The 12,133-nt window shown below is 34.8% G+C and overlaps 1 long non-coding RNA gene across 1 annotated transcript; it reads left to right on the top strand.

The window, feature by feature from the left end:
• Nucleotides 1-7,832: 7,832 nt before the first annotated feature.
• Nucleotides 7,833-11,102, top strand: LOC133828966 (uncharacterized). The gene is made up of 3 exons (XR_009891420.1): nt 7,833-8,112; nt 8,233-8,283; nt 10,677-11,102. It is a non-coding gene; the product is annotated as an uncharacterized LOC133828966 (long non-coding RNA).
• Nucleotides 11,103-12,133: the final 1,031 nt, after the last annotated feature.

Here is a 12,133-nt window from a genome sequence, read left to right as displayed (position 1 = left end):
ATTACAGTGTTATGTTCTTTCTAGAACATTAGCAATGTAGATAAGATCAGATGTATTTGTTATATCGGACAAGACCGATAGTGATAGTAGATAGGGTAAGTAACAATGGGTAATTAATAACGGTATCTATATTGCTTAAACAACATTCTATGAATTCAAGAGTGTAATTCCGAGACTTTAGTGGAGTCACGAGGAATTAATAAGTTAGTAAATTTATTTGTTAGATTTTTGATAACTTATTGTAGCTTGATTTCATAGGCCTATGGTCCCCACTGTACCTTGGATAAAATCATCTCATTAGTCTCAATTAATTGATATAGTTATCAATTAGAATTATAAAAGTTGACCAGGTCAATTTTGGATAGTTTCATAGAGTTATACAATTTAGAGAAGAAAAGAGAAATTAGGACAGATTTATTAATTAAGATAAATTGGTATCTAAATTAATAAATAAGTTTAAATCAAGATACAAATTATAAATAATTAATTTGATAAAGTATTTAAATAATTATTTAATTAATTAATCGATAGAAAATAATACATACCTTGATTTTAAGTCCAATGGGCTTATAATTAAATGAGAAATTTCACAGGCCTAAAACTGATGATAATTTCGACCTAGGGCTTATAATTAGCTATTATTTTATTTATTTTTAATTAAATAAGTGACCTAATTGAGTCTATAAAAGGAGTGCTAAGTGAGAGATGAAATCATATTTCTGAAACATAAGTTTCTGATAGGTTTTAGATTCTCTCTAAACATAAGTCATTTTGTAAGCCTTATTGTTCTTTTCTCTTCTTCTCGCTATATCTATCTCATGTGTTGAGGATCGCCCACTCTAGTCTAGGTGATTCTAAGGATACTTTGGAAGACTATGAAGAAAATTGAAGATCAGTTCAGTTTCTTGGTCATACTCTGCGACAGAAAGGATACAAGGGTTAGAGAAACTGAAGGAAAGACTCTATTATTATGTTCCCTATAATGTAAGTATTCTTATCATTATTTCTCTTTAAATTCAAATTTAGAAATATGTTCTAGGTTGTCTCATATTAACTTGTTTAATATTAGATGTACATGAAAATAAATAAAGACCCTGTATAAGTTTTCCTAACAACTGGTATCAGAGCCTTTGGTAATCTTCATTCTCATGCATGAACATGTTAAAAATTGAATTATTTGATGTGTTGAGAAATTGGATGGATTTCAATTTTTTATGAAGCATATTAACTGGAGCGATAAGTGTGAAGAAAGCTTCCAATTGCTCAAGGATAAGCTTTGCTCAGCACCAATACTTAGTGTACCGACACCCAGCGATAAGTTCGTTGTCTACTGCGGTGCATCAAAACAAGGATTGGGTTGCGTGCTGATGCAAAATGACAAGGTGATAGCCTACGCCTCACGACAATTGAAGGAGTACGAGCAGCGCTATCCAACTCACGATATGGAGTTGGCAGCGGTGGTCTTTGCGTTAAAAATCTGGCGCCATTATCTTTATGGAGAACGGTGCGAGATTTATACGGACCACAAGAGTTTAAAGTACTTCTTTACTCAGAAGGAGCTCAACATGAGGCAGCGGAGGTGGTTGGAGTTAGTAAAGGATTACGACTGTGAAATCCTATACCACCAGGGGAAGGCGAACGTAGTTTCCGATGCACTTAGCAGAAAAAGTTATGGAAATTTAGCAGCTTTATCCAGAATAGAAAAGCCGCTACAGTAGGAGCTTATCAGTGCCGGAATAGAAGTAGTTGTAGGCAAGATGGCTAACTTGTCAATCCAATCGAATCTGCTAGAGGACATACGGATTGGACAGAGACATGACGATAAACTAGCAGCACATATGGATGCAGTCAGAGAAGACAAAGCTACAAATTTCTCAATATCTAGCCAAGGTTTATTGAGATATAAGGATCGAGTATGCGTGCCAAATGATCAAAGTATTAAGAAGACAATTCTGGAAGAAGCGCACAGCACCCCGTACTCAGTTCACCCAGGGTCTACCAAGATGACTCATGACATCAAGGCAATCTATTGGTGGCCAGGGATGAAGAAGGACATAGCGGAGTATGTATCAAAGTGTCTTATATGTCAGCAAGTGAAAGCAGAGCATCAGCGGCCTGCAGGTTTATTGCAACCGCTTAGCGTACCAGAATGGAAGTGGGACGATATAGCTATAGACTTCGTGACGGGTTTGCCAAGGACAAATAAGCAGCATGATTCTACTTGGATAGTAATAGATAGACTAACCAAGTCGGCTCATTTCCTGCCTGTTAAGACTTCATACACGGTAGACCAATATGCAGACATATACATCCAAGAGATAGTACGGTTGCATAGAATCCCCAAGATAATTGTGTTAGATAGAGGATCGATGTTTACATCGAGATTTTGGGGAAGTTTACAGCAAGCTATGGGTACTAAGTTAAGTCTTAGTACAGCTTTTCATCCTCAGACAGATGGGCAGTCCGAGCGTACGATTCAGATTTTAGAGGATATGCTACGTGCGTGTGTACTTGATTTCGGAGGATCATGGAACAAGTACTTACCATTGATAGAGTTTTCCTACAACAACAGCTACCAGTCAACGATCGGGATGGCACCTTATGAGTTGTTATATGGAAGAAGGTGCCGATCACTGTTGCACTGGGACGAGGTAGGAGAAAGGCAGCTTCTAGGGCCCGAAGCAGTTAGACAAGCTCAAGAAGCAGTAGCGCTTATTAGACAGCGTATGCTTACTGCTCAAAGCCGTCAGAAAAGCTATGCGGATGCCAAGCGACGCGATGTGGAATTCCAAGTTGGAGATCAAGTCTTCCTGAAGATATCTCCTATGAAAGGTGTCAAGCGGTTTGGGAAGAAAGGCAAGCTTAGTCCCCGATTCATAGGTCCTTTTGAGATATTGGACAAAGTGGGACCAGGTGAGTATAGACTAGCCCTACCGCCAGCACTAGCCGATAGTCACAACGTGTTCCACATCTCGATGTTACGCAAATATGTGTCAGACCCATCTCACGTCCCCAAGTACGATACATTAGCATTCCAGAAATACTTAAATTACGAGGAACGACCGGTTAGCATCCTAGATAGGGGGATGAAGCAATTACGGTCCAAGAGCTTTCCTATAGTCAAAGTCCTATGGAGTAGTAGTTTTGAACAAGAGGCAACATGGGAGTTGGAGGAGGACATGCAAGGCCGGTATCCGGAATTATTTGGTAAGTAAATTTCGAGGACGAAATTCTTTTTAGTAGGGGAGAATTGTAGAGTCCAAGAACTTTACTTAGCTAAGTTAGATAGTAGTATAATAGTAGTAATAATATTATCTTTATGACTGTGGATTTTTGGTTCAGACCGGGATTTATTTGGACACTCATAGTAGTACTTGTAGATTTTCTAAGTTTAACCTATAGTTTAAGAATATTAATTTTAACCTAATGTTTGATTAATATGACTGATATTGAGGATAATATTTATTATACTATAAGGTTTAGATAAGAACCAATAGGATTTTAAGCACATGTTATGTATGGGTTATTAATGATTAAGTATTTTGAGGATTAAATTTATTAAGGGTAAAGTTTGAATGCTCTAAGGTCAGTCAGCAGCTTTGAAAACGTTTGGGGGCTTAGTCAAGGCTGTTTACTCAATTCAAATTAAGCTAAAAATGTGTAATTTCGTGTTTAAATAATCAGCGTATGCCGATATATTGCAGCTATAGGGGGCGATATATCGCAGCACGAAGATACGAAAAACACGAAACAATGCACGACTGCCTCGGGCATACTGGCCCAGGCAATATATCGCCTACAAGGGGCGATATATCGCCCCTCTCAGCATAATTTGAAAGTTTTTGAAATCGTTTTCCATTCAACCCTTCAACCTCTTGATAAGTCCAGCATCTTTTTAAACGAGTCTTCAGCCTCTGCTGAACGATAATTCAAATTATTTTCACTTTAAAAGCCATTATTTTTATTCAAGTTAAATGAAGATCTCTTCATTCCTAAACTCTATAAATAGGACCTAGTACCCAGCCATTATGCATCGTTTACTCTAAGTTCAGAGGCTGCAAGTTGCTAGGTGAGTGCGAGAGTGTAAACACTTGGGTTGGGAATCATAAGCTTAAGCATCATAAGCTTATCAAAACACTTGGGAAGTAAGATTTTATAGCATTTCAGTTCAAGGTTTAGATCGGTCTTATAAGTCTTCAAGGTATCCTAAACTCTAGTTCGTTTCTGTACTTTTTCTTTAAAAGTTCTCATAGTCTTCTACTCATTCTAACCTTATTCTTATTTTGGTTAGGAAATCTAAGTTCTTGAGCAAAAGGTTTTGGTAAGTATATTTTTAAAAGTATAGTTCCTTCATCTCTTTCATCTCTTTTTCTTCAATAGACTTACCCTTTCATAAATGGTTTTTAGGAGTGTTCCAAAGTCCCAACTCTGTCCTCAAATCCCGGTAATTTTGGTAAGGAAAATAGGATAGAATTTATATGTTATATGCTTTTTATATGTTATCTTATGTTTTTATGTTATGAAATATGTTATGTATGTTTGTTGGCTTGGTCATATGACCCATATGACTAACAAGCCCCAAATGGATTATGGGCATATGACCTGCTTAGCTAGTAGGACCCCACTAATCTAATGGGCATATGACTTGTTTAGTCTATGGGACCCCAAGTAATAATGGCCATTATAGTATGTGTATGATATAAGTGTTATGTTATGTTTTTATGTTTCTTATGAAATTTATGTATATGAACTATGTGTTAGATTTTTCTTACTGGGCATTAGGCTCATTCCTTTTTGTTTATATGTGCAGGAAAATAGTCCTAGTGGCGGGAAAGGTTCTTGGAAGCTTGGAGAATGTGTATTGAGGTCGAATGGATTCACGAGCCGAGCGTTACGATTCAAGGATGTAGTTTTGTTTTTATGGTTTTTACATGTATTTTTCCGCACTTGTTATGTAATCCCTTTTTATTTTAAATTATGTTTTGTTTTGTTTTTAAAACAATGGGATCCCATATCCTAACCTAAATTTTATGTAAGTTTAACTCTTATTTTTACAAGTTTCTTAATAAAGTTATGGTATTTTCACTTGTAAGTTTTATTAAGGAGTAGTATGTATAGTTTTCGTTAATGGTCCAAAAGTCTAGAGTAGTTGGGTCATTATAGCAACAATAGAAGAGGAAACTCAAGTTGGCTTAATCCTCAACTGTCTCTCTCCCGCTTTCTTGTCGTTCACCACCAACTATGTGTTGAATAAACTCAACTATGGTCTGACGCAGCTCGTGAACGAGCTTCAGACTTTTGAGTCTATCATGGGTGGACTAAGTAAGGGAGGAGAAAAGAACACAACTACTACTACCGCTGCAGATCAAGCTAAGGCTGATGCTAACCAAGCTTCATCTTCGAAAGCTGAAAACAAGAGGAAAGATGGACAAAACAACAACCCCAAGCCTACAAATGCTACAAAGATGAGTGCACAACCAAATGCACAGACGACTAAAGGGATAAACAAGAAAAAAAAAAGAAAGGTAAAGATAAGTGCTTTCACTGAAAAGAGAAGGGGCATTAGAAACAAGATTGCTCCAAGTTTCTAGCAGCGAAAAACAAAGGTAATGATTATAGTTCATTTATCTTAGAAACATGTGTTTTAGAGATATTAAATTCGTTTGGATTATTGATTCTGGATCTACCAACAATGTTTGCAACTCTTTACAGCTTCTTGAATCATGGGAGGAAGTGGATGAAGGTGGCATAAAACTTAGAGTTTGGAACGGAGAGTTCGATATGGTCAAAGCTAGAGGAAAAGTTCACCTTTAAGTTCGGAAATAAATATGTAATCTTGAAAGATGTATTTTTTATTTTGGATTTTAGTAAAAATTTTTATTTTAATTTCAATGTTGCATTTAGAACAATTTGTTATGACTTTCACAATATCTAATATATCTATTTCTTTCAATGGATCACAATTGTGTATTGCATGTTTGGAAAACAGGCTTTATATTCTGCGACCTAATGAACACCTCGCTCTTAACAATGATTTATTCAATGTAGCTAAACCTAGGACCAATAAATGTCAAAAGAACGATAACGATAATATGACGTATTTATGGCATTTGAGACTTGGTCACATTGGCTACGAGATGATTCAAAGACTTACAAAGGACGGTCCTTTGAGGGAACTCACCTTAGGTGAATTACCTGTCTGTGAATCTTTTCTAGAAGGAAAGCTGGCCAAGTGTCCATTCTCTGCAAAGGGTGACAGGGCTAACGAACTACTTGGACTTGTTCATTAAGATGTTTGTGGACCTATGAATGTACAAGCCAAGGGTGGTTTTGAGTATTTCATCACTTTCATTGACGATTACTCTAGATACTCATGTCTTTACCTAATGCATAGGAAATCAGAAACATATTCAAAGTTTCAGGAATGCCTAGCTATGGCTCAAAACCAATTAGGTAAAATGTTAAAGATCTTGCGATCTGATAGGGGTGGAGAATATTTGGATATGCAGTTCCAAGATCATTAGACTGAACTTGGGATTTTATCACAACTTACTACGCTACGCAACAAAATGGTGTAGCGGAACGCCAGAACAGAACTTTATTGGAATTTGTTAGATGCATGCTTAGTTACTCAACTCTACCAACTTCGTTCTGGGGACATGCAATTGAGACCGCGAATGACATTCTTATCGTTGTGCCATCCAAATAAATCTCCAAAAACACCAATAGAGTGCTGGAATGGTCGTGAACCTAGTTTACAAGGCCTCGTTGCAGTGGGAGGGTTACTAGGAACCCAGTTCGGTATGGTTTGGATGGTGAAACCAATATGGTTGTTGGTGACACTTGCAATGATGATCTGTTGTCTTTGAAACAGGCAATGGATACCCCTAAAAAGGAACTATGGCTCAAAGCCATGAAACAGGAAATGGAGTCCATGTACTCAATTTCGTCTGGGATCTTGTGGAAGCACCTAGTGACTTTAGGGCCATTGGGTGCAAGTTGATCTACAAGAAGAAATGAGGTGTTGATGGAAATATCGAAACTTATAAAGCTCAATTAGTGGCAAAGGGTTATACCCAAAGAGAAAGCATGGACTATGAGGAAACTTTAAGTTCGATATGTTCTAGGTATCCAGATCATTAGGGATAGAAAGAACAGACTCTTAGCTCTATCTCAAGCTGCTTACATTGATAAAGGGCTCGAACATTTCTCAATGAAAAATTCCAAGAAGGAACTTCTACCATCCCTGTAGTGCACCAATTTTTTTTTTTTTAGATTATTTAAATTTTTGTGATTTATTTTATTTAAATGTTAAGTGTGATGAATTCTTTTATTTAAGTGTTGTTATTTTATTTAGTTGTTGTTTGATTGTTTATTATTTTATTTAATTGTTAGAATTGTTTGGCATAATCTTTTGAATTTAAAATTGTTAATTGTTTGTTTGGTTAATTAATTTAATAAGTGAATAGTGTGTAACATGTGTTATTTTACTATTAGTGTTACATTTTAAATAAATGTGACAATTGAGGTAATTATGTGAGTTATGGTTGAATGCACTAAGGTGCATGGTAGATAGTAATGCACTCTAGTGTTTTAGTGTGTGCTAGTACATGGTAATGAGGTGCACATGTGTAGATTTTCTACACACTCTTTCCTTTATGGGATTTATTTTAGTTAAAAAAAAATAAATAAATAAAGGAAATGGCATGTAGTAGTGTGGACGTGTAGTGTGTGGTGTGTAGTGGGAAAAGGATTGTTTTTTTTTTTAGGGTAATAAAATCAAAAATTGGAAGGCACTAGCTATGTTGGGATAGGAATGTGATCACCCTTTATTATTTTATATCTATTATAATAAAAGAAAAATGAAAAGAATTAAAGGAAAATGGGGAAGAAAGGAAACTTACCATTTCCTCTTGATAGTGGCTTTATGGGAATGAGAATTTAAAAAGGGGATTAAGAAGAGATTAGGCCATTTGGCCGTGACCTAGAGAGGAGATAGAGAGAGAGGGAGGCGAGCTAGAGAGAGAGAAAGCAAGGGCTGCCATATTTTTCTAGAGAAGAAAAAGAAGAAAAGAAAGAGAAGGAGAAGAAGAAGAGGGTTTCGAACCCTAGGTAAGAATCTATCAACTAGTGTTTCACATATGTGCATTTGGATCTTCTCCTCTTCTCTAATCTAAGGTTAATTTTGTGGTTTCTTTCTTTGGGTATATGGTGTTTGGAAATCATCTATAGGTGACAAGAGGTTTTCTTGCTATTGTGTTCTTGATTTTACAATCAAGAGAGGTAATGGTCTTTCTTAGCCTATATATTGGTTTTGATGGTGATGCTAATGGTTGATTATTGTAGGGTTGATGATTATGATTTGTATATTTTGAGAATATGATTTGTTTAAAAAGGGTATCATGGTTTAATGTATAAAAAGGTTATGATGTTGATTTTTCTATGTATAATGATTAGTGGTAATTTTTTAATGCAAATATGGGGTTTCGGCCTAGGCATACCTAAGGATTATCTTGATATTTTGTTTGATGTTGTATGATTTTCAATATATTAGATCCATGTTTTAGGACCTATGTAATATGGGTAAAATGATAATTGGCAATCTTGATATTTGGATCCATGAAATTTTGATAGGATGCATGTTATATTGTGAATGAATAAATTATAAGATGCATGAAAATAATGATAAAAACATGTTAGGTTAACATAAACGCATATGTGAATATGGTGCTTATGAATTAATGTATGTTATTGTTATTGTTAGTGTTTTGTTAGATTTCATGTGAATATGTTAGTAATATTATAATCATGTATATAATAAGAGTATGATGAGATTTTGGACATGTATGATTTTATGTGAAATTTTTGGGATAAAAGATGAGTTTCATGAGGAATTAAGCTTGCTGTTTTTTTTTTAAAAATAATTGGGTAAAAGTTGATAAAAAGATGATTTGCATGCATAAGTAATGTCCTTGATGTTATGTTAATTTTATGAAATTAAAAAGGGGATTTTAAGTCCCATTAAAATGATATTTTACTCAAATAATTACCTACAGAATTTTTATTGATTTTTGAGAAAATATGAGCTTTTAAATTGAATATGGTGATTTTTAATGATAAAAATAGTTGCTGGAATTTTTGTAAGAATATATGAAGTGAGTTTCACTAAAATGAATTTGATGAGTTTTTGGAATAAATTATTTTTCCTAAGTTATGGTAATATTGAAAAATGGTATTTTTAATGGTATGAATGCATATTTTGATAAGTTATGATTTTTCCTTTATTTTGATTGAGAAAAATATTTAGATTCTATTTATTTGTGATTTTTGAAGAAAATAAATGGTGGCTGAAAGTTTGTTTTAAAAAGGTTAAAAATTGTTATTTAATTGTCACATATGGATTTTTTTACATAAAACTAAGTCTTAAATAATTTAAATAAAAATATTTTTTTTTCCACACTTAAAAATATATTTTCTCACCTCATTTATGTAACACAATGATAAAATTTATTTTTCTAAAGAAACATATTAAAAATAGGCATTTTAATTAAATCCAAGCTTTTTGGTTAATTCTTTGTAATTTGAGATTAATGAATGAAATTTGTCACATATTTTATTTTTGAGCTAAAATAAAATAATTTTATAAAATAAAATAATGTTTTGAGAAATTTAATCAACTTAGAAATTTTAAGAAAAATAAAGCATGTAATATGTCTATTGATTTTAAAATAATAAAAGTAAGAAATGTAGAATTATCGTTTTTGAAAACGTCTCTATTACGCAATGTTCCCACGTATGCATGTTACATGCAACTCCACTTTTACGTCCAAAATTATGTTTATTATTCAACTATGTGGTTTTTATAAAACGATCATGCTAGTAAAATGGGTAAAACGAGCATTATTCTTTTATGGCGATAATTGCATGTTTTGTGTAACTGTTATTACGTGTGCATGGCCCATGCACACATGAGTTGTATGGAAGGGAAAAATAGTAATTTTATGAACCTAAGAAATGTTATTTTGATTATGATATAGGCTCATTGAAAGATTGTGAAATTTCTTAGCTTGGACCTGAGGTAAGGAAGTTAGATAGATTCTATGATTTTATGCTATGAATGGTAAGATTGTTGTATGAATGAATTGTTATGAATTATGAATGCCATAACGTGATGATATGTTGAATGTGATATGTGTATGGATGTTAGATACATCAAACCAGTTACGATGTGAGATACATCAAACAGATTATGATGTTAGATACATCAAACAGATTACGATGTCAGATACATCGAACGAGTTACTAAGGACATTGAGACGTAACTCCTAGGGCAGACGCGCCGAGGTTATTCAAGGACCAGTGATCTCTTGTTTACCTCATAGGGTGACATGGACAACTAGCGATCCATGCTCATCATGTATGCTGCTGTATGTTTGTGATATGATGATATGTCACGATTATGTTATGATATGATGATATGTTACGATTATGTTATGATATGATGATATGTTACGATTATGTTATGATATGATGATATGTTACGATTATGTTATGATATACCATGATGTTTTAGATGAACGTTAGTGTTTGTTTTTTTTTTTTTTGTATTCTTACTTGCTTATTTGTTTGTACTTCCTTACTGGGCTTTTAGCTCACCCCCCTTACTTTCCTTCCAGGTAGCAAATAGGATTTCTGTATGGCATGCGTGGTGACGTGAGGAGTTCTTTCATCATGGGGTGTATGGCGTGGGGTAATCCTATGGACGGAAAAACGATTAACGTAGAACGCCATTTAAATTATGTTTTATTTTTAAGAGACTTTCCTAAATTATCAGTGGGACTCAGTTATTTAATTTTTGGTTTCTTTGGACATTGCATAAAAATCTATGTTTTATTTTAAAACTTATGGCGCCAACTTGCATGGTTTTAAACAAGTCCCCCTGAGACTTTGATAATGAATGTTATTCTTTTATAAACTATGTTATGCGAATGTTTTGTAAGTATTAGTCTAGGGCGTTCTTTACAATCCCGCCATGGAATTCATCTTTCAAAGAAGAATTCTCCCAAGACTCTTGAAGAGGAAGATGCAATAGAAAATTTCCTTACGCATCTGCAGTTGGAAGTCTGATGTCTGCTATGTTGTGTACTAGACCAGATATCTGCTATGCAGTAGGAGTAGTGAGCAGGTATCAGTCAAACCCAGGACCAGAACATTGGATAGCAGTTAAGCATAACCTGAAGTATTTAAGGCGAACTAGGGATTATATGTTAGTCTACAAGGGTGGTGTTCTAAACCCTGTAGGCTACACCGATTCAAATTTTCAAACTGATGTCGATGAAAGGAAGTCTACTTTTGGAATGATATTTACTCTTGGGAGTGGAGCTGTGATATTGAAAAGCGTAAAGCAGTATGCAATCTCATATTCCACCATGGAGGCTGATTACATAGCCTCGTCAGAAGCAGTTAAGGAAATAATCTAGCTAAAGAAGTTCTATTCAGATCTTGGTGTTATTCCAGAAATGGATAAACCGCTTGTGTTGTTTTGTGACAACACTGGAGCTATAGCCAACTCGAAAGAACCTCGAAGTCACAAGAGGAGTAAGCATATAGAAAGGAAGTATCACATTTGTAACGACCCAAATTCGCTAATAAGGCTTAAGGGCCTTGATTAGCATGCCTGGGGGGCATAATGGAGATTACGTGTGATTTTAGTGATTAAGATGTATAATTATGATTTAAAGCATGTTATATGATTACTTGAGTACTTGAGATGCATGACTATGCGTGTTTGTATGCATGTAGGCCCAGATTAGGGTAGAAGGGCATAATCGTAATTTTGGCCATTAAGGGCATAACTGCTTTGATATATGTGATAATTGTTGAGACCACATTATTATGTGGATATATCTATGATCTGTGACTCGAGACGATCCTAGTGAGCTAAGTAGCGGAAAAGTCATAGCGGGGATTTATACCCGGCTCGGGGTGAGCTCACGGGTGTAAATGGGAATTTAGTGGATGAGCTGGAGATTATTGTAACATTGAGGAATGCTATTGGTGACTAATTAGGTATCGGAAATTAAGCGGGAAATAATAGAGACATTCGAGGAAGTAGCGGGAATTAGGTAAAATG

This window comes from Humulus lupulus, chromosome 4 (genome assembly GCF_963169125.1).
Source record: "Humulus lupulus chromosome 4, drHumLupu1.1, whole genome shotgun sequence".
Taxonomy (NCBI): domain Eukaryota; kingdom Viridiplantae; phylum Streptophyta; class Magnoliopsida; order Rosales; family Cannabaceae; genus Humulus; species Humulus lupulus.
Note: the sequence above shows the minus strand (reverse complement) of the source record. Positions and strands in the feature narration are given on the sequence as shown.